At 43.1% G+C, this 5,770-nt stretch overlaps 1 long non-coding RNA gene across 1 annotated transcript; it reads left to right on the top strand.

Moving 5' to 3' along the window:
* The first annotated feature begins 612 nt into the window (after positions 1-612).
* Positions 613-4,387, top strand: LOC121874430. Its single transcript, XR_006090419.1, has 4 exons — positions 613-704; positions 911-1,086; positions 2,317-2,554; positions 4,263-4,387. It is a non-coding gene; the product is annotated as an uncharacterized LOC121874430 (long non-coding RNA).
* The last annotated feature ends 1,383 nt before the right edge of the window (positions 4,388-5,770 follow it).

Below are 5,770 nucleotides of genomic sequence, written 5' to 3'. Positions count from 1 at the left end.
ATTATAATCATGACCACTCCACACCCACCACTACTACCACCATTTCTACTACTACTACTACTACCACCACAGCATCTAGTCGCCTCTGGTAAGCTCACTTAATAGTTATTATGTGTTTTGATGTGTCATATGTATGTATATATGAGGTATATATGTATTTTGTTGGCACTTTTAGTTAAGGCGTATGTATACTTGGGAGATAATGATGATAATTTACGGTTTATTGATAGAGCATAGCAACCAGAAGGCTTAAAATATACAGTTACATAATTGGGGAATGGGTTTCGATTTACAAATAATATACAAATAACATAAGTGATACAAATAAGATATATAATAACTAGATGGGGAAAAGCTCAAACTACAGGGCATTTATACTCATTTTGAGTTAATATTTTTATTATTATTATTTATTATTATTATTATTGTTATTATTATTATTATTATTTATTTATTATTATTATTAGTTATTAGTTATTTTTATTATTATTATTATTTTATTATTATTTTTATTTATATATTTATTATTATTATTATTTCTACTACTACTACTACTACTATTGCTACTATAATTATTATTCTTGCACCATTGCAATACTTCATTTGTTTCAGGGTCACCAACATGGGTCACCAGATCAAGATTTATGGACGTGGATATATTCTTCAACCTCACCACGCTCACCATCCTGGTCAATGATGTTGTGGTGAGTGATGGTGTCTTGGTGAGGGGAGTTGATGGTGAAGTGGTGGGTGGGAGGGGCGATGATGGTTGATGGTGGTGGTGTTTGGTTGATGGTTATGGTGACGTTAGTGGTGATAATAGTGATGGTGATATGACCAGAGGAAATTAACCTTTTTAAAACAAACTTAATTTTCATAAAATAAATATAATAATAATTCCTTCGTGTAGGTGGAGGAGGTGGGCGTGGCAGCAGGTGGAGGCATGCACTAGCAGCCTTACACGAGACGCGGGGCACCCTCTTGGCCTCTAGAACCATCCCGACCTCCAAGCCCTCTGAGGCCTACATCCTACGGCATACCTTGAGGTCTCTCCAGCCAGGTCGAGTACTGGTGTTGGCCTTGGTGGTGAGTGGCTTCTCTCTCTCAACTTGACCTACCCTAACCTACCTTGTACCTACCCTACCTTAGCCTAGCCTGCCCTACCTTAACCTACCCTACCTTCGCCTGCCCCTACCTACCTTAGCCTGCCCTACCTACCTGGGCCTACCCTACCCTACCTTAGCCTGCCCTACCCTACCTTAGCCTGCCCACCCTGCAGCCAGCCTGCCCTGCCCAGCCTTCGCCCTGCCCTACCCTGCACCAACCTGCCCTGCCTCCAGCCTGCCTACCCTACCTTAGCCTGCCCTACCCATTAACCTGCTTTACCCCTGCACCAACCTGCCCTACCTCCAACCCCTGCCTGCCCCTACCCTACCTTGGCCTACCCTACCCTACCTAGCCTGCCCTACCTTGCTTTGGCCTACCCTGCCCCTGCCTAACCTGCCCTGCCCTGCACCTTGCTGCCTGCCCTACCCTGCCTCCAACCCTGCCTCCTTGTGCTGCCCTCCTACTTGTAGCCTGCCCTACCCACCTTCAGCCTGCCCTCCTCCCCTGAGCAGCCCTGCCCTGCCCTACCTTAGCCTACCCCTGCCCTACCTTGCCTGCCCTACCCTACTTTAGCCTGCCCTGCCCTGCAGCCAGCCTGCTCTGCCCACTGCAGCCAGCCTGCGCTGCCCTGCAGCCAGCCTGCCTGCCCTGCAGCAACCCCTTAACCCTGCCTGCCTTACCTGCCCTACCCTGCCTTTCTCCCCTGCAGCCTAGCCTGCCCTACCTGCACCTTTGTGCCCTGCCCTACCTTAACCTGCCCTACCTACTTTATCCTGCCCTACCCTGCAACCAGCCTGCCTGCCCTGCCCTGCCTTAGCCTGCCCCTACCTACCTTAACCTGCCCCTACCCTGCAGCCAGCCTGCCTACCCTCAGCCAGCCTGCCCTACCCTCACCTTGGCTGCCCTACCCTACATTAGCCTGCCCCTGCCCACTGCCTTACCCTGCCTACCCTGCACCTTAGCCTGCCCCTACCTCACCAGCCTGCCCTACCCTATAGCCTGCCCTACCCTCCTCATGATATCTTAATCATTTATCAATGTTGTTTTTATTACATTACATTATTATAATACTGTATTATTATTATTATACAAGTATTATTACTTTTACTATTATTATTATTGTTATTACAGTATTATTTTTATCATCATCATTATCATCAATCATCATCATTATTATTATTATTATTATTTTCATCATTGTCGTCACAGCCAGATGGTGCCAGGTACTTGGCACCAGCTGAGTCACTCCTCCATGACCTGGGGTGCCGCCTGCTCTCCAGTGTGGGCGTGGGTGAGGCATGGGCAGCTATCATCAGTGGTAACGTGACCCACGAGGCCGTAGTCACCCGCACGCCCATACCCATCAACACCCGCAGTACCTACAACACCATCCTGGCTCCTGTAGACCATAGCCTGGGGGTCAGTGTGTCCATACCAGCACGCGAGGGTGAGTTACTGACCTGTCCTGTGTTTGTGTACAGTGAGTGGATGACAAGATACCTCTACGACAAAATCTCCCCAGGAAAAAATCCCTCATGAGAAATCCCCCAGGACAAAATCCCTCAAGAGAAATACCCCATGACAGTAACTCTCTGAGACAAAATCCTCAAGGACAAAATTCTCTTACTGTACTGTTTATTATTGTTTGTATAGCCAAGCGGCAAATGAACCGATCAGTGGTGAAGAGGATAAAACAATCTATATACACTACAGTGTATACCTGCACAATCTATATACACTACAATGTATACCTGCACAATCTATATACACTACAATGTATACCTGCACAATCTATATACACTACAATGTATACCTGCACAATCTATATACACTACAATGTATACCTGCACAATCTATATACACTACAATGTATACCTGCACAATCTATATACACTACAATGTATACCTGCACAATCTATATACACTACAATGTATACCTGCACAATCTATATACACTACAATGTATACCTGATCATATACACTACAGTATACCTGCACAATCTATATACACTACAAGTATACCTGCACAATCTATATACACTACAATGTATACCTGCACATCTATATACACTACAATTATACCTGCACAATCTATATACACTACAATGTATACCTGCACAATCTATATACACTACAATGTATACCAGCACAATCTATATACACTACAGTGTATACCTGCACAATCTATATACACTACAGTGTATACCTGCACAATCTATATACACTACAGTATGCCTGCAATCTATATACACATGCCTGCAATCTATATACACTACAATGTATACCTGCACAATCTATATACACTACAATGTATACCTGCACAATCTATATACTACAATGTATACCAGCACAATCTATATACACTACAGTGATTATACCTGCACAATCTATATACAGTGTATACTTGGAAATCTATATACACTGATGTATACCTGCACAATCTATATACACTACAATGTATACCTGCACAATCTATATACACTACAATGTATACCTGCACAATCTATATACACTACAGTGTATACCTGCACAATCTATATACACTACAGTGTATACCTGCACAGTCTATATACACTACAATATGTATGCCTGCACTGTCTATACACTACAATGTATGATGCACTGTCTATATACACTACAAAGTTATGATGCACTGTCTATATACACTACAAAGTATGCCTGCACTGTCTATATACACTACAAAGTATGCCTGTATATATATACATACAAAGTATGCCTGCACTGTCTATATACATATAAAGTATGCCTGCATGTCTATATACACTACAAAGTATGCCTGCACTGTCTATATACATTCTAAGTATGCCTGCTGTCTATATACACTACAAAGTATGCCTGCTGTCTATATACACTACAAAGTATGCCTGCTGTCTATATACACTACAAAGTATGCCTGCACTGTCTATATACACTACAAAGTATGCCTGCTGTCTATATACACTGATAATATGCACTGTCTATATACACTACAAAGTATGCCTGCACAATCTATATACACTAATGTATACCTGCACTGTCTATATACACTCAAGTATGCCTGCTGTCTATATACACTACAAAGTATGCCTGCACTGTCTATATACACTGCAGTAGCCTGCACTGTCTATATACATGCTGAATTTATGTGTGCACAGCAAGACGATGTCCTTGGCACAGTCGGCGTGAGATGATGCAGCAGCGGATCTTCTGTGACACTTATGATGGATTTCCGGAGCTGTGCCGCTGTCACCGCCCCCTGACACCTGCAGCTGCCCGGGCCATGGCTGTGAGTCTTGGCGCACACCTCAGTAATTTAGTTTATTTATTTATCATTTCATTACATCAGTTTACTAGCCATTCAGGTAGTTGGCTGCTGTTTGTTACTTTGTTATCACCTGCATTGCTAAGTGTTAGTATTGGAAGAAATTTGAGTATACTGTAGTACCTGGAAAAACCTGTCATGTTTGGTCGTGGGGTGCTGGATAACACCCTTCTCACATCTATCTCAGGCTGAGGATTGAACCCAGGACATAGTTGTTGAAACATATGACCCCTGTGATTATATGTATGACATTCATTGTACTCGGGGAATTAATCTTCATTTACATTCACAGCCGAGGATGGAGTGAGAGTATCCCATGTGTAGTGGCCACATCTAAGCACCCCTACCACTTCTACAGGTGGGTACTGCACTCTGCTACAGTGACGTATATAAGTTTCTGAAAAGGGGGCACGGAGACTCAATAAAAGGAGCATTATTTTATTTCCATCCACTAATCTGTTCATGTTTTGTAAGCAAGGAGGGAGGAGGGTATGGATGGATGTCCCTATATGCCACAGCTCTTGTCTTCAGGATCCAGATTCACAAAGTCTCCATAATGAATATTCCTCTTAAGTGATGGTATAACAATGTAAGGTATATTGATCTACAGTATTCATAAAGGAGAGTATGTATAGTGGTTAAGAGTAGGTTTCAAGATCCGGAATAGATCCAATATAACATTGGTGGTGGTAGTTGTGCGTGATCGTGGTGGGCTCGGGAATCTCCGTTTACGAGATTATGGAGGAAGGATAGTATGTTGGTGATATTGCCAATGTGGAACTGGAGGGTCCCGTGGAAAGTGAGGAACGCGTAGTGATCAAATATAACATATGGATTAATTGAAATGGAGTCCAGGCTTATCCCCTTAACTCCACTTTTTTGACGCACATTACTATGGTTGCAGTAAAAATTTTATCTTAACTTTGTGATGGTATTAAAACAAGTAATATAGTGAGGTTAGGTTAGGAAAGATAAAGGTTAACATAGGAAAATGAAGGTTACCTTAGAGAAACTAAAAGTTAGGTGGAACACTTTACGTAGTAGAAGAGATGGGTCGATATTGGGATGGAGGTTGGTTCTGAGGCAGAGGGCAGAGATTACTGGCCCTCAGGTGAATCAACATTATCAAGGTGGAATCATCATCATCACTTTAGAGCTGTCAGGGCTTCCGACAAATTCCTCAAAGTCAACTTCACGTCACTATCACTGGCTTGGCTGGCTGTGGTGGGTTGCGGTGAAGAAATCTGTTATGCTTTGCTGACGGCTGCTGATGTTGTCGTGATACACCTTTGATGTACGGCTCCATAGCCTGCACCAGCCGGTTATGGAAGACTTATAGCG

Source organism: Homarus americanus, unplaced genomic scaffold (genome assembly GCF_018991925.1).
Source record: "Homarus americanus isolate GMGI-L3 unplaced genomic scaffold, GMGI_Hamer_2.0 scaffold6268, whole genome shotgun sequence".
In the NCBI taxonomy this organism is placed as follows: domain Eukaryota; kingdom Metazoa; phylum Arthropoda; class Malacostraca; order Decapoda; family Nephropidae; genus Homarus; species Homarus americanus.
The sequence above is the reverse complement of the archived record's forward strand: the minus strand, read 5'-3'. Positions and strand labels throughout refer to the sequence as shown.